The sequence below is a fragment of the Petaurus breviceps genome, unplaced genomic scaffold (genome assembly GCF_028583685.1).
Source record: "Petaurus breviceps papuanus isolate PSGF00001 unplaced genomic scaffold, PetGlider_PUasm1.0 118, whole genome shotgun sequence".
Taxonomy (NCBI): domain Eukaryota; kingdom Metazoa; phylum Chordata; class Mammalia; order Diprotodontia; family Petauridae; genus Petaurus; species Petaurus breviceps.
Genome location: NW_027185616.1, coordinates 26,196,122 through 26,222,110, shown reverse-complemented (window position 1 = coordinate 26,222,110; position 25,989 = coordinate 26,196,122). Strand labels below are relative to the sequence as shown.

At 35.7% G+C, this 25,989-nt stretch overlaps 1 protein-coding gene and 1 long non-coding RNA gene across 8 annotated transcripts in view; both read left to right on the top strand.

Annotated features, from left to right (window-relative positions):
- AUH (AU RNA binding methylglutaconyl-CoA hydratase) overlaps nucleotides 1–25,989 on the top strand; it is a 218,563-nt gene that overhangs the window by 81,256 nt on the left and 111,318 nt on the right. The gene's annotated exons all lie outside the window — the stretch shown is intronic.
- LOC138160719 (uncharacterized) lies at nucleotides 6,653–18,550 on the top strand. Its single transcript, XR_011168203.1, has 3 exons — nucleotides 6,653–6,711; nucleotides 18,241–18,319; nucleotides 18,539–18,550. It is a non-coding gene; the product is annotated as an uncharacterized lncRNA (long non-coding RNA).

Sequence of the window (25,989 nt, the reverse complement as noted above, 5' to 3'; positions counted from 1 at the left end):
ACAGCGTCATAACTGTGAGTGTGGATGGGGTGGACTAAATACACAGCGTCATAACTGTGAGTGTGAATGGGGTGGACTCATCTCTTAACATGGCAGGGGATAGTGGAGTGGATTAGAAACCAGAATTCAACCTGTTGTGTAGAAGAAACACACTTGAAACAGAGACACATGTAGAGTTAAAATAACAGGTTGAAGCAGAATCTGTTATGTTTCAGTTGAAGTAAAAAAGGTAGGGGGAGTGATTATGATCTCAAGTAAAGCAAAAGGATAATCAAACTTCGTTAAAAGATAATTAGGGAAACTTCATTTTGCTAAAAGGCATCATAGACAATGAAGTGGTAGCAATACTAAATATGTATTACCAAATGGTATAAAATCCACTTTTTTAAAGGAGATGCTAAATGAGTTATAGGAAGAAATAGTAAAACTATATTACTGGGGACCTCAATTTACTCCTTTCAGAATTTGATAAATCTAGCTATAAAATAAATAAGCAAAAAGTTAAAGAGATAAATAGAATTTTAGAAAAGTTAGATATGCTTTTACAAAGCTGTACATAGCATCTTCACAAAAACTCACCATGTTTTAGTGCATAAAAACTTCATGAACAAATGCAGAAGAGCAGAAACACTTTTCTTTTTAAGCCATAGTGCAATAAACTATATATTCCACAAAGGAGCTTGGAATCACAGATTAAAAATGAATTGGAAACTAAATAATCTAATCCTAAAGAATGTGCAGATCAAAGAACAAATCATAGAAACAACAGTTCCACTGAAGATAATAATAATCATGAGACAACATACCAAAATTTGTAAGATGCAGCCAAAAGCAATGCCAAGAGGAAAATTTATGTCATTAAATGTTTATATCAATGAAAGAAAAAAAAGATCACATCAATAAATTAGGCATGTAACTGAGCAAATTGAAAAACCCCAATTAAACATCAAAATAGAAATCCTGCAAATCAGAGGAGAGATGAATAAAATTGAACACAAAAAACCCATTGAATTAATAAATAAAAGTAGGAACTGTTATTATGAAAAGCTTAATAAAATAGACAAGCTATTTGAAAATAAAACAGTTTGTTGATATGAGAAATGTAAAGGATGAATACACCATCAGTAAAGATGAATGTAAAGCAAGTATTAGGAATTATTTTGCCCAGTTATATGTGAACAGAAGGGATAATTGAAATGAACCAGATGAATATTTACAAAAACATAAATTGCCCAGATTTATATAAAAGGAAATAGAATATTAAGATGAGCTCCCTAAGGAAAAAGAAACATCCCTCTACCAGATTCGTGTACAAGTGAGTTCTACCAAACATTTAATTAACAATTAATTCTAATACTATATAAACTATTTGAAAAAATAGATAAAGAAAGAGCCCTACTAAATTCTTTTTATGACACAAATATAATTTTGATATGTAAACCAGGGAGAGCAAAGAGAGAGATAAAAAACTATGGACCAATTGTCTTCGTGAATATTGACACAATAATTTTTAAATGAAATACGAACAAGGAGATTACAGCAATGTTTCACAAAGATTATACATTGTAGACAGGTGAAATTTATGCTCAAAGTGCAGGGCTGTTTCAGTATTTTTTTTGTCTTTATTAATATGTTTGTTTACTTCTAGTTTACAGGATTCAATTCCACAGTTCCTTGAGTTTCAAATTTTCTCTCCCACCCTTTCCTCCCCCCCTACCCACCATGATGGCATACAATCAAGTATAGGATCTGCAAATACTTTAACATTAGACATTAGTCAGGATATAAAGATGCATTGTATCAGATGGAATGAAAAATGGTAAAGAGGAAATAAAACCAAACAAGAAAAAGAAAAATATCAGGTAGTTTGCTTCAATCTGCATCCATACTCAGTTCTTTCTAATTCTTTCTCTGGAAGTAGACATCTCTCTCCATAATGAGTCTTTTGGGATTGACTTATTATTATGAATTATTGAATTATTATTAGGCATTGCTGAGAAGAGTCCCATCTGTCTAAGTTGGTCATCACACATACGTTGTGTCTGTAATTGTGTACAAATTTCTCCTGGTTCTGCTCTTCTCACTCAGCATCCGTTTGTATAAACCTCTCCAGATAAATATGAAGTCCATTTGTTCCTTGTTTCTTATAGCACAGTAATATTCCATTACATGCATATACCACAACTTATTCAGGCATTCCCCAATTGATGGGCACCCCCTAAATTTCCAATTCTTTGCCAACACAAAAAGAGCTGCTATAAATATTTTTGTAGATATGGGTCTTCCTCCCACTTTTATGATCTCTTTGGGATATAACCCTAGAAGTGGTATTGCTGGGTCAAAGGGTATGAAATGATTTATAGCCCTTTAGGCATAATTCCAGATTGCTCTCCAGAAAGGTTGGATCAGTTCACAACTCCACCAGCAATGTATTAGTGTTCCAATTTGCCAATTTATCAAACAATAGATTACTGTAGTCATTGACTGCTGAGTCTCACTAGCCCAGTCTGTTCCATTGATGCACTACTCTATTCTTCCGCCAGTACCAAGTAGTTTTGATGACCACTGCTTTATAATACAGATTAAAATCTGGTATAGCTAGTCCACCTTCCCTAGCATTTCTTTTCATTAATTCCTTTGATAGTCTGGACTGTTTGTTCTTCCAAATGAATTTTGTAACTATTTTTTCTAGCTCTGTAAAGTAGTTTTTTGGTAAATTGATTAGTGTGGCACTAAATATATAATTTTACTTGGGTAAAATTGCCATTTCCATTATATTAGCTCAACCCAGCCACGAGCAATTGATATTTTCCCAATTAGATCTGACTTTATTTGTGTGAAAAGTATTTTGTAGTTGTGATCGTATAGGTCCTGGGTTTGTTTTGGCAGCTAGATTCCCAAATATTTTATAATGTCAACAGTAACTTTAAATGGGATTCCTCTTTCTATCTCTTGCTGTTGAATTTCATTAGAAATAAACAGGAATGCTGAGGATTTATGTGGGTCCATTTTATATCCTGCAACTTTGCCAAATTTATTTATTGTCTCAAGTAGTTTTTTACTTGATTTTCTAGGATTGTCTAAGTATATCATCATATCATCTGCAAACAGTGATAGCTTGGTCTCTTCTTTGCCTGATTTGATTCCTTTGATTTCTTTTTCTTCTCTGATTGCTACTGCTAACATTTCTAGTACCAGATTAAATAAGAGGGGTGATAGTGCAAACCCTTGTTTCACCCTGATCTTACTAGAAATGCTTCTAGCTTATCCCCATTACATATAATACTTGGTGATGGTTTTAAATAAATGCTACTTATTATTTTAAGGAAGGCTCCATTTATTCCTATACTTTCTAGAGTTTTTAATAGGAATGGATGTTGTATTTTGTCAGCCTTTTCTGCATCTATTGAGATAATCATGTGTTTTCTGCTAGTTTTATTGTTGATATGACCAATTATACTGATGGTTTTCCTAATATTAAACTATCCTTGCGTTCCTGGAATAAATCCTACCTGATCACAGTGCATTATTATTGTGATAAGTTGCTTTAGTCTTTTTGCTAATATTTTGTTTAAAATTTTTGCATCTGTATTCATGAGGGAAATTGGTCTACAATTTGCTTTCTCTGTTTTATCTCTTCTAGATTTAGGTATCAGTACCATATTTGTGTCATAAAAAAATTTGGTAGGACTCCTTCACTAATTTTCCTAAATAGTGTGTAGAGTATTGGAATCAATTGTTCTTTAAATGTTTGATAGAATTCACTAGTAAATCCATGTGGCCCTGGAGATTTTTTCCTAGGGAGTTCACTGATGGCTTGTTTGATTTCTTTTTCTGAGATGGGGTTATTTAAGTAATTTAATTCCTCTTCAGTTAATCTGGGCAACTTGTATTTTTGTAAATATTCATCCATTTCACTACGATTGTCAAATTTATAGGCATACAATTGGGAAAAATAATTCCCAATTATTGTTTTGATTTCCTCTTCATTGGAGGTAGATTCACCCTTATAATTTTTGATCCTCGTAATTTAGTTTTCTTCCTTTTTTTTTTTTATCATAATGACTAAGGGTCTATCAATTTTATTGGTTTTTTCATAAAACCAGCTCTTAGTTTTATTTATTTATTTATAGAATGCATTGTATTTTATTCTTCTTTTCAGATTTCCAGCCTATCTTATTTGAAATCAAATCTAGTGATTCACAAACAGCATTCTTTTTTTTTTTTTAAGCAATCTGGGTTAAGTAACTTGCTCAAGGTAACAGGGCCAGTTATTTCTGGGTGTGGTGCTGAGTATGTCAGCCCGGATTTGATGCAGGTCATCCTGACACTGGAGCCGGTGCTCTTACTTGCTGAGCCACCTGGCCGCCCCCTTAGTTTTATTTATTAATTCAATAGTTTTCTTAATTTCAGTTTTATTAAACTCTCCTTTAGTTTTCAGTATTTCTAACTTGGTATTTAATTGGGGATTTTCAATTTGTTCTTTTTCTAGCTTTTTTAATTGCATGTCCAATTCTTTGACCTCCCTTTTCTCTAATTTATTCATGTATGCACTCAGGGATATAAAACTTCCCCTAAGAACTACCTTTGCTGCATCCCACAAATTTTGGTATGTTGTCCCATTATTGTCATTCTCTTGAATGAAATTACTGATTGTTTCTATAATTTCTTGTTTGACCCATTCATTCTTTAGGATTAAATTGTTTAATTTCCAATTAATTTTTAGTCTATCTTTCCATGGCCCTTTATTTCATGTAATTTTTTTTGCATCATGATCTGAGAAGGATGCATTTAATCTTTCTGCCTTTCTGCACTGAATTGTGAGTTTTTTATACCCTAGTACATGGTCAATTTTTCAGTATGTGCCATGAACTGCTGAGAAGAATATGTATTCCTTTTTATTCCCATTCAGTGATCTCCAGAAATCTATCATATCTAGCCTTAAATTCTATTCACCTCCTTAACTTCTTGTTTATTTTTATCTATGTATAGCCCTTTTAAAGGTCATGATAATAATATAAATTTCAATTTTGGTAGTTATCAGTGTCTCATATAGGGATGTAAACATTTTGCTCTTATTGCATCATAAGTTATGTGCGTGTGTGCGTGAGTGTGTATATCTGCATGTGTGTATGTGTATGTGTTTCCTTGTTTACCTTTTTATGTCTTTCTTGAGTCATGTAATTGGAGATCAGATTTTTCATTGAGCTCTGGCTTTTTCATCAGGAAAGTCTGGAAGTCCCTTATTTCATTAAATGACCATCTCCTTGCCTGAAAGATTATGCTCAGTTTTGCTGGGTAGTTAATCCTTGGTTGTAGTCCTAACTCTTTTGCCCTACAAAATATCAAATTCCAATCCCTCTAACCTTTTGATGTAGAAGTTGCTAGATCCTGTGTGATCCTGACTGTAGTTCCACGATATTTCAATTGTTTCTTTTGGCTGCTTGCAGTATTTGCTCCTTAATCTTATAATTCTGGAATTTGGCTACTATATTTCTTGGAGTTTTCGATTTGGGATCTTTCAAGAGGAGACTGGTGAATTCTTTTGATAACTATTTTACCTTCTGATTCTAGGACTTCAGGACAGTTTTCTTTGACAATCTCTTGGAGGATGTCATTCAGGCTGCTTTTTTCATGATTGCTTTCTGGTAGACCAATAATTCTTAAGTTAGCTTTCCTGGATCTGTTCTCTATGTCAGTTGTTTTTCCAGTGAGATATTTTACACTTCCAATTTTTCAATCTTCATGTTTTGTTTGATTGACTCTTGGTGCATCATAGAATCCTGAGCTTCAATTTGACTGATTCTAATTTTTAGTGAATTATTATCTTTGGTTTGTTTTTGAAGGGCCTTTTTTAGGGAGGTATTTTCTCCAATTAGTTCACTAATTTTACTTTTAAAGGATTTGTTTTCTTCAGTGAGACTTTTTTCCAATTTGGTCACTGTAGATTTAAATTTGTCTTCTACCTCTCTAATTTGGGTTTTTAAATCTTTCTTTAGCTCCTCCAAGAATGCTTTTTGGGCTTGAGACCAGTTCATATTTCCTTCTGTGGTCTCAGGTGTGAGTGTGGAGTCCATGTTTTCCTCTGTATTTGGTTGTTCTTGATCACTATAATAAGCTGTGATCGATTTTCTTGCCTTCCCCTTCTCCTTCTCAGCTTCTGTCCTTCCCATTGTAATTTCCTATTTCCTAATTTTTCAGGCTGGTAGCTAAGAGCCTGGTTGTTGACTTTGTGTGCTGTAGCCTCTTGGTGTCTAGATTGAGGCCAAGGCCAGGAGTCTCAGTGTTTCCCCTGAGTTAAGCTGAGCCTCACAGAGTAATCTGTGGGGGAGGGGTGGTCTGGCCATTTCAGATTTCTGCCTCTATGCTTTTGCTGGTCAGGTGAGGTGGGGCTTGTTGGGACCCTCCCCCTCTTCTCTTCAGACTCCTTGCTGCCTCATTTACACCCCTTCTCAGTGACTCCCAAGCCTGAGGCTGTTTCCACTATCTCAGGATTTCACCCTGGGTGGGACACTTATCTCAGTGTTTTCTTGGTCAGGGAGGGGGAATCTGAGCAGCCAGAGTTTACTTTGCCATCCTGGCCCCGGAAAATCAGCCAGGTGATTTCTAAACTTCTAGGTTGGGGGCTGATAGCCCCAGGAAAAGCTGCTGTCTCTGCTGTGGGCCCTGAGCTTTCTCTTACCTGGCTCCAGTGGATCCTCCTGTCCTGTGGTAAGATTTTGGTGAGATGGCTGCAAATTGCCCTTGGGGTGGGTAGGTCTGCTGGCTGGGGCTCCTTCTCTCTCTTCTGTAGTCTGCTCTCTGGTCTGAGCTCCTGCAGCCCCCACATGCTCCGTGCTCCCCCTCCCCTGACCTATGTGGGCACTTTCTTGGGCTGGATTCTGCCATGCTCTGTCTCCCAGTGGATTCTGACACTCCAAAATCCATTCAGATTCACTTTTTAAAGTTTAGTGACAGGATTCACAGAGGAGCTTAGAAAAGTTACTGCTTCTGTTCCACCATCTTGGCTCCACCTCCACTGTTTCAGTACTAAGCAATATATATGCATAATTCACTAGCTCAATGACAAAAACTATTTGATTATATCAATAAGTACAGAAGAAATATTTTGACAAAATAAAACATTCATTCCTCTTAAAAATGCTAGAAGGCTTAGGAGTCAATGGAGATTTTCTTAAAATTAAAAGTAGTACCTATCTAAAATCTACAGCAAGTATGTTCTATAATAAGAGAGAAATTAGAAACCTTTCCAGTAAGATAAGGAGTGAAGCAACAATGTCTCTTATCACCATCATTATTCATTGTTGTACAAGAAATGCTAGCTTTAGCAATAAGAGAAGAAAAAGAAATGGAAGGAGGAAGAGGCACAAGGAAACAAAATTATCACTCTGCATATTATGTGGTGGTGTACTTAGAGAACCCTAGAGAATTAACCAAATGAACTAGTCACAACAATTAATAACTTTAGAACACTTGTAGGATATAAAAGAACCCACACAAAATCCTCAGCATTTCTTATACAGAAGAAGAGAGAGAGAAGACTATGGACCAGTTGTCTTCATGAATATCGATACAAAAATTTTCCTAAAAAAAAAAAAGACTGGAAGGCAAAGAAATTTCATTTAAAGTAACAAAAGACAATACTTGGAGGTCTCCATGCCAAGACACACTCTAACAATATGGTCACATTTACAAAATAGTTTTCTCATAAATGAAGGTGCAGGCGATTGGAGAAATATGAGTTACTCATGGATAGACTGAGCAAATAAGATGAAAATGGCAGGTCCACTTAAATTTTCTCATTCAGTGCTATACCAATAAAAGCACTAAATAATTATTTTATATAACTAGAAGTAATAACAAAATTCATTGGAAGAACAAAAAAAAAACGATGAACATTAAGGGAATCAATGAAAAAAAGTAAAAGAAGGCAGCCTCAGAGAACCAGTTTTCAAATTATACTATAAAGTGATAATCATCAAAATAAGTGGTACTGGCTAAGAAATAAAGTAGTTATCAGTGGAAAAGGTTAGGTACCTAGGATATAGGAGGGAATGACTATAGTAATTTTGTGTTTGATAAACCCAAAGATACAAACATTTGGAGTACAGCACCCTATTCAACAAGGAAAACTGGACCACAGTCTGACAGAAAGTAGTCAGAGTTTAACATTTCATATCATATACTAAGATTAGGTCAATATGGGTACGTGAGTTTGACAGAAAGGTTGATATCATTAACAGGTTAGAAGAGCATGGAAAACTTTACCTGCCAGATCTATAGATGTAGGAAGAGTTTATGATCAAGTAAGAAAGATGATCTAGAAGTAAAATGAATAATGTTGATTGCATGAAATTAAAAAGGTTTGGTAGAACTAGAACCAACCCAGACCAAATGAGAAGAAAAACAAGAAACTTGGGGGGAAATTCTATAGCAAGTTTCTCTGATAAAGGCCTCATTTCTCAACTGTGTAGGAAAATGAGCCAAATTTATTAAAATAAGAGCCATCCCCCAAATGACAAATGGTCAAAAGAGCTGAATAGGCAGCTCTGAGAAGAAATCAAAGGCATCAATAGTAATATAAAATGCTCTTAATCACTAATAATTAGAGAAATATGAAATAAGACAGTTATGGGGCACTACCTCACACCTATCAGATTAACTAACATGACAGAAAGGGAAAATGAGAAGTGCTGGAGGGGATGTAGTAAAATACGTACAAGGGTGTCTAGGTGGCACAGTGAATATAGCACTGGCCCTGGAGTCAGGAGGACCCGAGTTCAAATCCAGCATTAGACACTTAACACAAAAAACTAGCTGTGTGAACTTGGGCAAGTCACTTAACCCCAAATGCCCTCCCTTCCCCTCTCCAAAAATAAAAAAAAAGGTAGGTACATTAATATACTGCTGGAGTTGTAAACTGGTCCAATCATTCTGGAGAACAATTTATACCTATGGCTAAGGGGGCTGTAAAACAATACCACTACTTGATCCCCATCCCAAAGAAATCAAAGAAAAAGGGGAAGGACATAATATGTCTGGGACTATTTATACCAACTCTTTTTATTGTGGTAAAACATTGGAAATTGAAGGGACGCCCATCAGTTGGAGAATGACTCAGTAATTTGTGGTTTCTAATTGTGATGAAATAATATTTTGCTTCAAGAAATAACAAAAGAGATGGTTTAAAAAATGGAGATTTATGTAAACTGATGCAAAGTAAGTGAGCAAAAGGAGGAGTACATTGTTCATGGTATTAGCGATGTTATTAATGATCAACTGAGAGACTTAGCTACTCAGACTGATAAAATGACCCACGACACTGCCAAACGTCCCATGATTAAAAGTGCTCACTACTTCCAGACAGAAAACTGCTATACTTTGTGAAAATTCTGTATTGGAAAGGGAGACAGACTTGGAGTCTTTGGAGAACTGGAGTTTGAATCTTTTTTTTTTTAATTTTTCAAATACTTTATTAACCTGTGATTTACATCATTCATTTCCACCAGATTTTGAGTTACAAATTTTCTCCCCATTTTTCCCCTACCTACCGCCCCAAAATAGCGGTCCCACAGGATATCCCCTCCTCCAATCTGCTCTCTCCCATATTTTCTCCCATACCCCTTTTGACTTTTCCAGTGGGGCTATGCCCCAGTGCCTGTATATCTTAGTTCTCAATTACATGTAAAATAGTATTAATAATAGTGTGTGTGTGTATATATATATACATATATATATATTTATTTATTTATTTAAACATTTGATTTTAAAATTTTGAATTAAAGATTCATTCTCTTCTTCCTTTGTTACCCTCCCTTACTGGGAAGATAAGCAGTTCGGTATAGGTTGTACATGTGTAGCTAATGCAAAACAATAATATAGTAGATATATTGTAAAAGACTGACTATATTTCCCTCCCTCCTATCCCATCTCCCACTTGTTCTATTTTCTACTTTGATCCTGTCCCTTTTCAGAAGTGGATGCTTCCAACTTTCCTCCCCCAGCATGCCCTCCCTTCCATCATCCCCGCTCTGATATCCTTCCCCCCACTCTCCTGTTGGGTGAGATACCCTATTTAGTGTGTATTTCATTCCCTCCTCAAGCCAAATTCAATGGGAATAAGGTTGACCCATTCCCTTTTGCCTTCTTTTTCTTCCCCTCCATTGTAACCATTTTCACTTGCCTCTTCTATATAAGATAGTTTATTCTGTCTCTCCCCATCTCCTCTCATTATATTCTTCTTTCACCTCTTAATTTCACCTTTTAAATATCATCCCTTCCTGTTAAATTGGTCTTGTGCCCTCTATCTATGTATACCTGTAAACATATATACACACATTCACATATGTATTCATATGCCCATATAACCTCATATATAGACATATATATATTTCTATTCCCTTCAACTATTTTCATACTGAGAAAAGTTTCATCAGTTACAAGTATTGTTTTTCAATATAGGAATGTTAATAGTTCAACTTTGATAAGTTCCTTATGATTTCTTTTCCCTGTTTACCTTCTCATGCTTCTCTTGCTTCTTGTATCTGAATGTCAAATTTTCTATTCAACTCTGGTTTTTTCAACAAGAATGCTTGAAAGTCCTCTATTCCATTGAATGACCATATTTTCCCCTGAAACATGATACTCAGTTTTGCTGGGTAGGTGATTCTTGGTTTTAATCCCAGCTCCTTTGACCTCTGGAATATCATATTCCAAGCCCTTCGATCCCTCAGTGTAGACGTTGCCAGATCCTGAGTTATACTGATTGTGTTTCCACAATATTCAAATTGTTTCTTCCTGGCTGCTTGTAATATTCTCTCCTTTATCTGGGAATTCTGGAACCTGGCTATAATATTCCTAGGAGTTTTCTTTTTGGGATCTTTTTCAGGAGGTGATCTGTGGATTCTTTCAACCTCTATTTTGCCCTATGCCTCTAAAACATGCAGGGCAGTTTTCTTTGAGAACTTCCTGGAGGATGATTTCTACGTTCTTACTTTGATCATGGCTTTCAGGTACTCCAATAATTTTTAAATTATCTCTCCTGGATCTATTTTCCAGGTCAGTGGTTTTTCCCATGAGATATTTCACCTTTCCTTCTATTCTTTCATTTGTTTGGATCTGTTTAACAGCATTTTCATTTCTCATAAAGTCATTAGCTTCCATTTGCTCCAATCTAATTCTGAAGCAATGATTCTCCTCATTGAGCTTTTGAGATTCTTTTTCCATCTGGCAAATTTGACTTTTTAAGCATTCTTCTCCTCATTGCCTTTTTGAGCCTACTTTGCCATTTGAGTCGGTCTGTTTTTTAAGGTGTTATTTTCCTCAGTCAGCCTGTTGACTCTCATTTCGAAGTTTTCTTGCATCGTTCTCATTTCTCTTCCCAATTTTTCCTCCACTTCTCTTATCTGCTCCTTAAGGTCCTCTATGGTCTGTAACCAGCTCATATTTTCTTTTGAAGCTTTTGGTGCAGGAGTTCTGACTTCATTGTCTTCTTCCTGTCCCATGCTTTGCTCCTTTTTGTCTCCAAAATAGGAGTGTAATGTTGGAATCTTCTGTCTGCTTTGTTTCCTTTGCCTGGTCATGTTGCCCCTCAGTCACTTGACCCCTGGGCTTTTTGCCACAGTAGGACTCTGCCACTAGACTTGGGAGCTTTTGTCTCAAACGCTGGGGTTTTCTCAGCTGCTGGAGATATTAGATGGGTGCCCTTTCTGAGGTCTCCACACACTCTGGCAAGCTGGACACACACCCCAGGACCTCCATCCTAGACTGCAATCCAGATGCAAGCAGGTGAAAGCAAGAGCGAATACCCCTCAGACTGGTCGCTTGGTCCCCCTACACTCTGCAGGCCAGGAGCTGAATCTGCCAAGTGGCACTGGCTGGCTGTGCTGGCAGCTCAGCGGCTTCTCACCCCGGGGGCAAAGGCCATGCTCTACCAAGTACTGGGTTCCAAAGTGCAGACTGCACTGAACTCTCTCTTTGTCCTTCGCATCTATGTGTTGATAAATCTAGAAACAGCCACAGCTGCTGGTGATCTGCAGTCCCTCTGGCCGGTGGCTTAGTCAGACCTGTCCTGGGGCTAAAACCTCTGGCTCATGCGGGCCTGGGCTCGTCTCCCAGAGCGCTTGCTGGCCGATTCCTGCTGGCCTACCGGGCTATCCTCAGCAGGAAGTTAGCTTCTCTGTGTCATTTTGTGAGTTCTGCAGCTCCAAAGTTTGTTCAGAGTCCCCTTTTTACATGGATTGGGGAAGGTGGAAGCTGGAGCCGCTCAGAGGTTGTGCTTCTATTCCGCCATCTTGACCTGGAGTTTCACTGCTATACTCTTGAATGCAAATTGATACATTTTTTAAAACTTAATTTTTCTTGCTTTTTTTTTTTTGGCAACATGGCTAATGTGGAAATATATTTTGTATCATCTCAGATGGATAATGGATATAATTTTTCTTGCCTTCTCAATGGGTAGGGGAGGAGCTGGAGGGAGTAATAGAATTTGGAATTCAGAATAAAAAGTAAATGGTATATTGAGCTAGGAATTTCTGTCAATAGCCTGTTGACTTGACTTTCATTAATTATTTCTACTCTTTCAAATGAAACTTTTTTTTTTAGTTGGGCTCATTCCTCCAGTTTCTCTAGAGGGTGCCATGAGTGTATATTTATAAGGGAAATAAGTAGTGTGTCATAACAGATCTGAGGTATTGTAGTCTTATTTATAATTTCTAGTGGAAGAGTGTGTTATTAAAAACAAAGATAAATGGCGTAAGGCAATTTATTTAATTCAATTCAAATTTTTAAAAATAATGTTAGTTACTGTGATTATTATTATAATGAAAGGTACTGTGATATAGTGATGGAGTTTAAATTTAGAAAATTTATGTTTGACTCCATCCCACATATTTTAGCTGTGGGACCCCTAGGGAAGTCACTGAGCTTTCATGTATTGTAGCTTCCTTGTCTCATAAAAAGGTGCTACTTATAATAGGTTGTGATGAGAAATAAATGGAGGTTGAATGTTGTAATTATTCTTGTTACATCATCTTTGGTAGCATTCAGATAGTACTAGTACATGTCACTGTCCATCCCTTGGCTACTATGTGGTATAGGGGGACGTAGTACTGAATTTGTAATAAGGAATATCTGAATAAGAGTTTTGATTCACTTACTTAGTGGCTGCTCCAGGACCAGCGACACCCTAGGGTCATTCCATACCTTTCAGCAGAAGTTCAGAAAACGTAACAAGAAGTTTATAAGATGGGAGGGAGTGGTAATAATAGTACCAACTTCAGTAAGTTGTTTTAAAATGTACATATATGTATATATAATATTTTCCAAATCTTAAAACACCATGTCCTCTCTGTTAGCAATTACTTTTTATGTTTAGTGTCTTTAGGCTATTGTTTAGGGGAGTAAAATTATTGATTTGTATAAATCAATAAAAGTGTTGGAAGGTAAGCTCTTTTTCTATATGTTTACACAAAACAGCTTCGGGATAACTCCAGTGGCAAATTGAGATATGTACTTAATTGTGTACCCTCTGGGTTTCAGTTTTTAAAGCAAGGTCTCTGGATCTGTATGTACATCATATGAAGGCCAGAAAGTGTAGTTACTGTTGGTAAAGCTTGTCACCAGGTTGGCTACAGAATCAATAATTTTTTGGCCATAGCAACTCTAAAAAACCATCTGCTAGTCATTGGTGGCTTGTTATCCTGTGTCAACAGAGGATGGACCCATATGAACGAATTCACAGATTTTTGAAGTAGTGAAATAAGCCAGATATAAAGTTCTGAGAACTGAGTGAATAAAAATTAATTTAAGTTGAATAATTACAGATAATATCATGGGGCAGATTTCATCTGAACTCACCTTTGAGGGCTATCAGCAAGCATAAATAAGATGGTCTGTATTCTCTAGGGGTAGACAGCATGGTGAACAAAAGCATGGTGGTATGAAAACATACGGAACGATACTCTGTGGAGGAGGCTGTTTGTCCTTCAGCCTTGGGTCAGTGGTACTAGGAACTGCTTAGTTGTACCCCTAAAGTAGGTGAAACCTAAAATATTTCAGGTGGTATAATTAGAAATTCAGTTGCTTTCTTATTCCTATTCACTCCAACTCAGTTCTGTGTCATTGCTTTTACCTATGTAAGGCAATGAGACATAGTTTGGGAATATGATTGGCTCTTCAGAGGAAGGCCACCTTGCTGATGTCCCTACTCCACCTCGCACTTTCACTTCTAGCCCCGTTACCTAAGTCACCTGTCCAAGAGCTTGTTCTTCTCAGAGCCTTCACCACCTAGGTCCTGCTGACCTTTCTTTTCCTGGATTTACCTCCAAGCTTATGGGAGGTGACAGTTTTCCCGTATCGGACTCTAACCTTGCTCTCCATGAAGACTCTCCTAAAACCTTTCTTCGTTTTCAATCTGAATTCTGATCTCATATCTTACTTTTTGCAGTACCCTTTTAACATAGCTAAGTAAAATCTCTGTTCTTTTTAAAATTAATCTGTGTCTTTATTTGTTACATATCCAGAGGCTGGGAGAGACTGACTTATTCAGAGCCAAACTAGAAAAAGATGGGAGTCCCAGTGTCTTCAATAGAAAAAGATAATTTAAGCTTCTGAGTAGTTCCATGCCATGACATGCTTTGCATTTTGGCTTCTTGATATTTGGTAGAATCCCTTTACTCTGGACCCTAATAAATACTAATTTATCTCTCCTCAGCTCCTTGGATTTTATTGCCACAGAGACATAGTTGACTTGGATTGATATTTAAATTTCAACTCTCTTACTATCTTCCACTCCCATGTCCTAGGTTAAGGATTTGTCTTTTCATTTATCGGGGCATTTCCCTTACCTGGGGCTTTTCTGCTTTACCAGCATGTCCTTGCCCTGCTTGCCTGTTTGAATTCCCCAAAGACTGGAGGTGAAATTGGGAGGGGTAACTGCCATTTGTCCAACCAGTTGGTTATATGAACCATGGCAGTGTGATAGCAACTGTCTGAGACCTTTGAAAAACTTGAAATGGGAGCGTTTGAGACCTTGAAAATCACAAATCAACAGCAGGCTGTGGCTTTAGCCTCAGATAACACCTAATATCTTATACTTATTTTTCTTTTTTTAGCTGAATATGTGGAAAATTTCCAGTGTTTATGTACCTTATTAATCCTGGTCATTCCCCAGAGACCATTAAGTCTTCATCATGTACTATCTGATAGAACAGGGCAGTCATGTTACATCAAAACTATGGCTTAATAGTAGCTCTTTAGTGGATATTGTAAATGGGTTTCTTCAGAATGATTCTTTGCTTCTCTCTTACTGGTTGACTAATTAGCAAATCTTCCAGTTCTATCAGGGAGAAAGAACCATATTCAAGAAAGAACCATATTCAAAATTTAGCCTGGAATGCTCCTGTACTGGTGCATTAATATTTGGGAGGTTTAGTGGTATCTACTTGGAAGGAATTAACCCTGGTGGATATCATTAACAAATCTGATAAGTGTGTCTTCATCTTTACTGGTGTTCCCTTTGTCTAGATCTTATCATCTCTCTTCCCTTTTGTTTTTAAATAAATTTATTGATATTTTTAATTTTTAGATCACCTACATTTTTCCTTCACTTCTCTACCCTTTCCTAGAGAGCCATACTTTTTTTTTTTTTGGAGGGGTCAAGGCAGGGCAGTTGGGGTTAAGTGACTTGTCCAAGGTGTTAAAGTGTCTGAAGCCGGATTTGAACTCAGGTCCTCCTGACTCTAGGACCAGTACTCTATTCACTGTGCTACCTGGCTGCCCTGCAAGTCATACCTTATAATTAAGATTTTTTTTTTAAAGAAAATGAAAGAAAAAAAAAATCAGCAAAACCATCCAACATATCAAAGAAGTCTGTTGTTATATATAGTATGCCATATCCATTATCCCCAACTTTTATAAGCAAGAAGGGAATGATGTTTTCTCATTTCTCTTGGTCATTATTTTTTAAAACTCAGCTTCAGTTTTATTATTCTTTCCATTTATATAATTATACACACACATACATATATAAAATTAGTCACTGCATATGCGTTTATTGTGGTTCAGCTTACTTCACTTTGAATATATCTTCTATGATTCTCTCTATTTATTGTTTCTTATAGCGGGTAATATATTACATTCATATGCCATGTTTAACCCATTTCCAGTGTATGTGCAATTTTTTGCTTCCAGTTTTTTACTACTCCAAAAAATGCTTCTGTAAATATTTTGATTTATGGCAAGACCTTTCTTTTTTGTCACCTTCCTCTCTGGGATATATGGCTGACAGTGGAATCTCTGAGTTATGGACATTTTGAGTCACTATTTCTCATAATTCCAGATTGCTTTCCAAAATGGTTGGATCCATTCACAATCTTACAACCAGCAGAATGGTGTGCCAGTCTTTCCCACAATTCCCCCAGTTTTTACCATTTTGACCATTTGTTCTGTTTACTAATTTGCCGAATATGAGGTGAAACTTTGAGCTTGTTTTTATTTTTATTTCTCTTATCAGTGAATAGTGGAGCATTCATTCATAGTATTGTTAATAACTTGCAATTCTTTTGAGAACTGTTTGTTTATATCCTTTGACTACTTATCTATTGGGAGAACTTTTTTCCCTTTCAACCCAATCTTTCATATTTTTACCATATTACCTTCCCTGTGCCACTTTCATCTTCAGAAATTTTCTGCACCTTCAAAATCAAATCCAAACTAATCAGTTATCCAGATTCTGTATTTTCTAGTTACATTTTAGCATTTTGATATAAATATCCAATCACTCTTCTGTTCTAACCAAAATGATCTAATAGTGTTCACTGAACTTATGCGTATTTTTACCTCTTTCCCTTAAATCTTCTTTCTTAGTGCTCTTACACTTACATTTAGCTTTACATGTCCTTTAAATAGTTTTATTTATGAATTTTTTCACACCACAGTTATTTTCCAGTATGCTACCTTCCTATTGAACTTTTCCTGGTAACATAAAAGCAGTTAAGCAGAACAAATTACATTTGACCATGTATACAACATTTTGAACCTATCATCATCTGTTCTCTGAGACTGAGATTCATTTTAATTCTTCTGATTTCAGCTACCTTTTAGTGTTGTTTTCTTTTATCTTTTTGGAGTCATGCCTATTGCTCTATTGGTTGTAGTTACTTTCCTTTGCATTAGTTCATATAAGTCTTCTCTCCTCTGGATTCTTTATATTTGTCATTTCTTATGGTGCAGTAGTATCCCATCATCTTTGTATATTACTGTTTGATCAAGGATTTCCAAATGGCTATGCATCCCTCCTTGTTTTCTGGTTGTTTTTGTTATTTTTACTGAAGCTAGAATAAAAGGAAAAAATACAAATTCTTAAAAAAATGTATTAAACATCTAATAAAGTCTGACATGAAAAAATACATGGGGAATTTACAAAGTTGTGATCAAGAACTAATTCCCAGTAAATACATGGCCAAGGGATACAGGCAGTTACTTTTCAAAATAAGCAATATAAACTCTCAGGAAGAATCTGAAAAAGTCTACATAGCTGCTTAATAGAGAGACATACACATTTTACCCATCCTTCCATAAAGATGGAAAAATTGTTGGAAAAGCTATGTAAAAAAAGGCATGCTACTTTCCTTCATGGGACTTTATGAATTTGGCCATCATATGATAAAAGTTATAAAACTGTTCATTACCCTTTGACCCATTCATTCTATTACTAGGTTTATACCTATTATTGAGAATGAATTTAAAAAAACATATGTATGAAAAATATTCATAGAGGAGTGTTCATAATTAGTGTTCTAAAACATAATTTTAGCACAAACTTATCCTGGATTACAAATGTCTGAAGAAATTATGGTTTTGTAGATGATGAATAATATGAAAAAATAAATATGGGAAGACAAATATGAAATGATACAGAGTGAAGAAAAAAATTATACTGACAAGAACTGTATAAATGAAGGTTAAATGAGCAAACAAAATTCAGGTTAAATATAAGTGGACTTCATTCTCATCACTGTGCTAAATGACATAGATTTCCTTTTATTTTGACTTGATAGCGCAATATCTGTCATACAGTAACTTAAAATTTATGAAATGATTTCCATTTTTATTGCCTAGCCAGTGTATTCTAGGAGTCCTCAAGTCTTCGTAGGTCTTTGTTTAAATAATCTTCACCTGTGGCACCTGAATTTCAAGAAATACTAATTCATTTCTTTCCTCCTTCCTTCCTTCCTTTAGGATACTTCTGTCTGCTTATCCTTCATGGGAACAGCTCATAACTGTTCCCTTTTTGTTACTTCAGAGAAGCTCAGACAAGGTGAGACTTCCAAAGGATAAAGCCTTATCTTCTCTTTGCAGCATGTAAATATTGAGTCATCATCTAGCCTTTTCATTCTACCTGGATTTGTTTATTACTTTTATCTAGTTTCTTCAGTTTTTCACATTTGTCTGGCTTCTTTCTGGTTTTTGTTGAATGAAAGATTGAAAATGTATCATGCTGCTTAACTTGCAGTTAAGTTTATGCTTCTCTTTGCAGGACTTGTTATCCCGGGGCACACACTCTTTTCTTTTGGTTTTTGGAAATCTTATTTTGACATTTCCTTTTATTTCTCTTTGTTGATGAATGGTCCTGTGTGATTTGAATTGGTATTCCTTCAGAAATAAACTGCTTCCTCCTGGCTGTTTTCAGGATTCTTTCATTGATACCAGAGCTCTGGAACTTGGTGGCTGCATTTTGGGTGGATTAAAGGTGGGGGCCCTTCTCTGAAAGCATCCTATGGATTATATTGATCTGCACTTTGATCTCTTTCCCCAATACTTTTGGGCATTTTTCTTCTGTACTTTCTTAAAATCCGATATCATAGTGCTCCATTATGACCAGGAATTCTCAGATTATCTTGGCTCAGCTCTGTCTTCAAGATGATTAAAGAGATCTTTAGAGAGATTCCTCAGTGATCTTGGAATTTTGATACCTTTTCCATATGCACTAACATGTGTTGTCTGTCTCTGAATTTTTGAATTCCATCTCTGCCATTCTCTTTTTTGGCATGTATGTAGTTTTACTAAAAACTTTCCTACTATCTGTTCTAAATGTCTGATTTTCTTGTTTTTCTCTATTAAAAAAAATTCAAGCATTCTAGTGGTGTTCTTCAGCTCTTTCCTTTGTTAATCTCCTTATCCACTCCTTATTCCATTCTTGTTTCTGTGAATCTCCTTATTATACCTGCATTATTTCTTTCTTTTCCTGTTGTTCAACATTGATATTTCCTCCCAGGTATTAGTTGTGTGCATTTACTTTGTACATTTTTGTTTTCATTTATCAGCATGTGTGTGTGTGTGTGTGTGTGTAAATATATGTATATGTGTATATATGTGGAGAGTGAGACAGAGAGAGAGAGAGAGAGAGAGAGAGAGAGAGAGACAGAAAGGCAGAGAGGGAGAGAGAGAGAGAGAGAGAGAGACAGAGACAGAGAGACAGAGAGACAGAGAGACAGAGACAGAGAGAGACAGAGAGAGAGAGATGTTGTATTCCCTCGAAAGAATTTAAGCTCCTTGATGGAAAGGACTGTCTTCATTTTTGTCGTTGTATACCCAGCACCCAGCATAGTAGGTGGAGCATAGTTAGATACTTGATAAATGTTTGTAAATTTAATTTTTCTGGTGACGTCTCCTTATGTCCTTTTACCCTGCATTGATTATTATAAGACCTCTTTTTTGTTATTTACTCATTTCTCTAGTTTCCATTTTATTTTTTGTTTTTGCAGTATTCCTTATGAGGATTTCTTTCATTTCCTCCCTTTTCTGTTGTCACTGTTTTAGTATAATTGGCACATATCTTGTTGTTTGGAGTTGTGAAGGGGAGCAGGACTTAAACATGACCCTCCCCTGAGACTTCTTAGCTGGCCTTTCAGCATGACAAATCACAGACATGTATGTTATCACTCTTTTTTTTTTTTAAGCGATCGGGGTTAAGTAACTTGCTCAAGGTTACACGGCCAGTTATTTCTGGGTGTGGTGCTGAGTATCGAGCCCAGATTTGATCCAGGTCATCCCGACACTGGAGCCAATGCTCTTACTCGCTGTGCTACCAGGCTGCCCCCGTTATCACTCTTTTTGTTGTTTGATTAACTATGTTTGTTAATGTACTTCGTTCAGGTTTCTCTACAATAACAAAATTTATTAATTAAAAATAAAAATTCAGGGGCGGCTAGGTGGTACAGTGAATAGAGCACTGGCCTTGGAGTCAGGAGGACCTGAGTTCAAATCTGGCCTCATACATTCCACACACTAGTCATGGGACCTTGGGCAAGTCACTTAACCCCAATTGCCCTGCCCTCCACCCTCCAAAAAAGCAAAAAAATTAAAAATAATTTAAAAAAAATTATTGGAAACTGAGAATGAGTCAGACAATGGTTTAAGTTTTAGCTACCATCTGGCTTTTAAAAAATTCAGTGTTTCATAGTCAGTCCTCTAACAGAACTAGTTTTTTATTCTGTATTTATATTTTGATTTCATTCTGTAAGTAATATTATTCTGTAATTATATTCCTGTTCTCCTTGTGAAGAAGCTTATATGTGCTAAAAAGTTCGGCCTCTTTCTTTTTGAAGAGAGATACCAAGGATACAGTTGCTGTTAAAGAAAAACTCTGTTATCATTGCTTTTACAAAACATTTTCTTAGCATTTTGCCCAAAGTTTGTTGAGCATCCTTGAGAAGTTAAGGACTTTATTTTATATTATATTTAATTATAAATTATATAATTTATATATTATTATTATATCATATACAATAAAATAATTATATATTAATATTAAATATATTTATTATATAAGTATATATAAAAATAGAAAGAAATATATAATATGAAAATTATAAAAAATAATTATATAAAATTATATATATATATAAAATATATTTATATTATATTTAATTATAAAGGACCACCTTTATAATTAAAAGGTAGTCTTACCTAATTTCCTAGTGGCCAGTTAAGTCTGCTTTTATCAGTAACCTCGGGGTGCAGCTAGAGACCGATAAAATTCCCAAAAGTATTTCTTAGAGATACAGAGAGGGGGTTGTCATTCCACTTAGTGACTGTGCTCTCTTTCTTTCATATAAACAATCATGAACTCTCTCACCTGTGTAATGCTGGCCAAGTACATGATTTTTGTTCTGTTCTTTGCTTCTTTTGTTCTATGCTTATAAAAAATGTATTGCACCCTCAATTTGGGGTCTTCTGGCGAGAGACAGAGCCATTTGACCTATCTTTTATTATCAGGCTACATGCCCATGTTAATAAACAGGGAGAATTTGCTTGGAGAATTGCCTAAGTTTACCCTCTCTAAAAATTTCACGAATTACAAGAGCCACTTTAATAGATTATATCTGGCATTCATTAGAACCCTACTTTGGCAAAGATTTTCCTTTTGGTTTTGTTTCAGTGTCACCATTATTTCATTTTTCACCTTGAGTTTTAAAATTTTAAAATCTTAACATTTTCCTTAACAGTATAATATCTACATTTCACAAAGATTACATAAAATAAATGTAGTTATGTACACATTTTTTTTGTGGAAATTTTGAACCACATTAGATGTTTTCCCTTTAAACCCCTACATTTTTGTGCATATTTAGGGAGTGGAATTTGTTAGATACTGATTCTGCCTTGTGTTTTTCCAAATTGGAAACATTCTAAATAATCTTAGTCAGGGCCTTCCCTTTTTTATATTAAATATGCCAGAAATAATTCCACATGGTTTGCTTTTTTTGTTCTTCAACTGGCAAAAACAATAGTAATATTTGCCTTCATTCTATCTTTAGATGCTTTTCAATATAAGTGGCCATGGAATATACCTTATTTGTCATACCTGGCTCATTTCCTTGTACTAAGCCATAAATAGCATTTGATCCTGTTGATTGCATAACAGATTGAGTCACACTTCTGTATTGCTGTCATGAATCATTACCTTTCATCACTTTTGAAGTTATTTCACTTAGTAGCTGGATAAGTACCATTTTTTATAATCTTCATTCTAATGTTCTTTTAGTCCAGTAGTCCTTAATTGTTTTGTGTGTCATGCACCTATTTGACATTCTGGTAAAGCCTATGAATTCTTCTGAATAATGTTTTTTTTTTGATGTATTAAATGAAATACATAGAACTATATTGAAAGTTAAAAAATATTTTTAAAAAAAATTACCAATTGGGGCGGCTAGGTGGCGCAGTGAATAAGAGCACTGGCCCTGGAGTCATGAGGACCTGAGTTCAAATTCGACCTCAGACACTTGACACATTTACTAGTCATGTGACTTTGGGCAAGTCACTTAACCCCAATTGCCCTGCAAAAAAAAAAAAAAAATTATCAGTTCCAGGTTAAAAACTTCTGACTTGATCCTTTTAGATGTATCTATAATTGTAAAGTTCTTTTATTCTGATTTTCCTCTGAGAGTTTTAATTACTTTCAGAAAAAAAAGTCTATAGATAGCACAGTAGTGATACTTTTTGAGGTTGTTTGGTAATGGTCACTTAGTTACTACCTAGTCCTATTCAGAAAACTTAACCTAGGTAAAAGTCATAATCAATAGCTAGTAGACTTGTAAAATAGCAAAATGAGTAGCCTATTCCCATTTTGAATACTACTCTAGATATATTTAATTGTACTTAAATTTTCTTTAGGACAGAACACTATATCTTGGTATTTAGCTTGATTATTTTCATTAATGTTTGATTTCCCAGCATAAAACATCCACAATTTTTAAAGCTCAAGTCTTCAGTATTATCTTCTGGTTGCCTTTTGTTTTTAATCTATTTAAAATTGTTTTCAGAACCTCAAAATTCATTGTATATTCTGTTTAATATATGTCCTTATCATTATCAGTTTCATATTTGCCTCTCAAGAAGCAAATTTTCCCAGTTCCTTACCAAATTTGCAAATGGCTTCAAAAAGGATGTTATGCTTCCAAATTCTATTTAGCCACTGAAATTTTTTAATTAATAAATTAATTAATTTTTAGTTTTCAACATACACTTCCATAAGCTTTTGAGTTTAAAATTTTCTCTCTCCCTCCCTTCATTCCTCCCCAGAATGGTGTGCAGTCTGACATAGGCTCTACATACACATTCATATTAAACATATTTTCACAATCATATTGTAAAGAATTAGGAGCAATGGGAGGAGCCGTGAGAAAGAAGAAACGAAACAAAACAACAACAAAAAAGGAGAGAGCAAATTCCATGCTTCAGTCTGCACTCAGACTCCACAGTTCTTTCTCTGGATGTTGCCATTTTCCATCATGAGTCTTTTGTTGTCATCTTATATTCTTGCATTGCTGAGAAGAGCCCAGTCTGTGAAAGTAAGTCAATACACAGTGTGGCTGTTACTATGTACAGTGTTCTCCTGATTCTATTCACTTCACTCAGCATCAGTTCATATAAGTCTTTCCAGGTTTTTCTGAAGTCCTGCCTGCTCTTATAGCACAATAGTATTCCATTACATTCATATATTACAACTTGTTCAGCCATTCCCCAACTTATGGGCATCCCCTCAATTTCTAATTCTTGGTCACCACAAAAAAGAGCTGGTATAAATATTTTTGTACATGTGGGTCCTTTTCCATTTGTCATCTCTTTGGGATAGAAACCTAGAAGTGAGTTTGCACAGTATAACCTTCAGGCACAGTTCCTAATTGCTCTCCAGAATAGTTGGATCAGTTCACAACTCCACCAACAATGCATCAGTGTTCCAATTTTTCCATATCTTCTCCAACATTGATCGTTTTCCTGTTCTGTCATCTTAGCCAACTTGATAGGTATGATGTGATACCTCAGAGTTGTTTTGATTTGCATTTCTCTGATCATTACTGATTTAGAGCATCTTTTCATATGACTATAGATAGCTTTAATTTCTTCATCTGAAAACTGCCTGTTCATATTCTTTGACCATTTATCAATTGGAGAATGTCTAGTACTCTTATAAATTTGACTTAGTTCTCTATGTATTTTAGAAATGAGGCATTTATCTGAGATACTGGCTGTAAAAATTGTTTCCTGGAGGCTGTCTTGTGTTCTTATAAATTTGACTCAGTTCTCTGTATATTTTAGAAATGAGGAGTTTATCTGAGATACTGGCTGTAAAAATTGTTTCCCAGTTTTCTGCTTCCCTTCTAATTTTGCTTGCATTGACTGTGCAAAAATGTTTCAATTTAATGTAATCAAAATTATCCATTTTGCATTTTATAATATTCTCTATCTCTTGTTTGGTCATAAATTCTTCCCCTTTCCATAGATCTGACAGGCAAACTATTCTTTGCTCTCCTAGTTTTCTTATAGTATAAGCCTTTATTTCTAAAACATGTACCCATTTTGACTTTATCTTGGTGTAGAGTATGAGATGAAGGTGCTGAAATTTTAATAACTTGTGCATATTATTGTCCTTTGCTTCTACATTCAGTGACATCCCCAAATATACCATACTATTAGATTTAGGTTGTGTAAAGCCAAGCACGAGCAGCTTTCCAGAGTATTGCTGCTGTGAACAACTTTTAAGATTCTGATTACACAGTATAGTGAACTCTTTATTCAATAACATCAGATTAAAACATTCACAGAAAATCATGGTACAGCATTCACAATGTTACAACTTATCAGAGAAAATCAAAATACAGCATTCACAACAGGTTATCACTAAAATGGCCACATAGTTTTCACCACAATGGTCACAAAATTTTGAACAAAATACATTCATTTAGTAAATCAATCATTCAATCAACTAAATCATTCAATCATCCTTAAGGAGGTTTGCCTCCTTAAAGGACACCAAGTACAGTAGTCAAAGTTCTCCACTCGTGGGGCATGCCAAATTACAAATCAATTGCTTATTCAGTCATCATTCACTATTCAATTATCAGAAAATACACAAACCCTCCACCCCTAGTTCGCTAGTAAATTACAATGTCTCAGTACACAGTATCCAGTTTTTTTTTCAGCTTGACTTTGGGTGGTCTCTCAGATTCACTGGATCCCCTTCCATGGTCCCAGATCCTACCTGGATTCACCAAACTGTCACCTGAGTTCAAAGGCAGACAATTCCTAGGTCCTTGTCCAGCTCTCCATGCACTTCCTGTTCCATACTGAAGCTCACAGCTTCCAGTCCACCTTAAATCCTTCACAATCTCTGTTCCCTGGAAGTCAAGGCTTAACAAAGCCACCAACAGGTTCATGCAAAGTACCAGCAATACAGTCATGCTTCCTCAGTCTGAGTTGACTCCAGCTAGCCCTTGGACTCAGCAGCTCTTTAGCAGAAGCTCCAGCTGGTTCCCAGAATCCAAATCACTTCACTCAGGTTCTCAAAATCAAAATCATTTTCTCCAACCTGGGGGGCCTTTCCTCTTCAGCCTCCCTGGCAGCAGCAGTTTCTGCCTTCACAAAGCTTGCTCCAAGAAGATCTGTCTCTCCCTCTCTGGACTTTTCCTTATATACAGTATTGCTTCTTCCTGCTCAGCCCCTTCCTGTCACATCAGCAACAGGAGTTCATACCTTCTGTTTCTTTAACAGAGGCTTTATTTGAACTAGGTGCCAAGTACCTCTCAGCTTAGCAATACAAAAGGAACTTAAAATTTCATTACTCTTACAGATTGTCAGGTTAATATTGCAGAATTCTTTTAGAAGACGACAAGCAATGAGGTATAAACTAATACACTCAAACAGATTGGTCCTTTTCTTCATCATACATCAAATAAAATTGTGTGCAATGACTCACTCTGCTTGATTTCCTATGCTTTATAACATTGTCTGATCCTTTCAGTTTCTGACATCTTTGTAATATGTAGTAGGTTTGAATGGTCAAACTCAATTCTAATTCATTCCAACTTCATGAATTTCCCTGTGTTTGTAGTCCTTATCAGCTCTGGGAGGTCCTTATTCCCATCTCCCATTTGTATTGGCAAGTTGAGTAGAGTACTAGGAAGTTGGCTATATTACTTCCTCAAG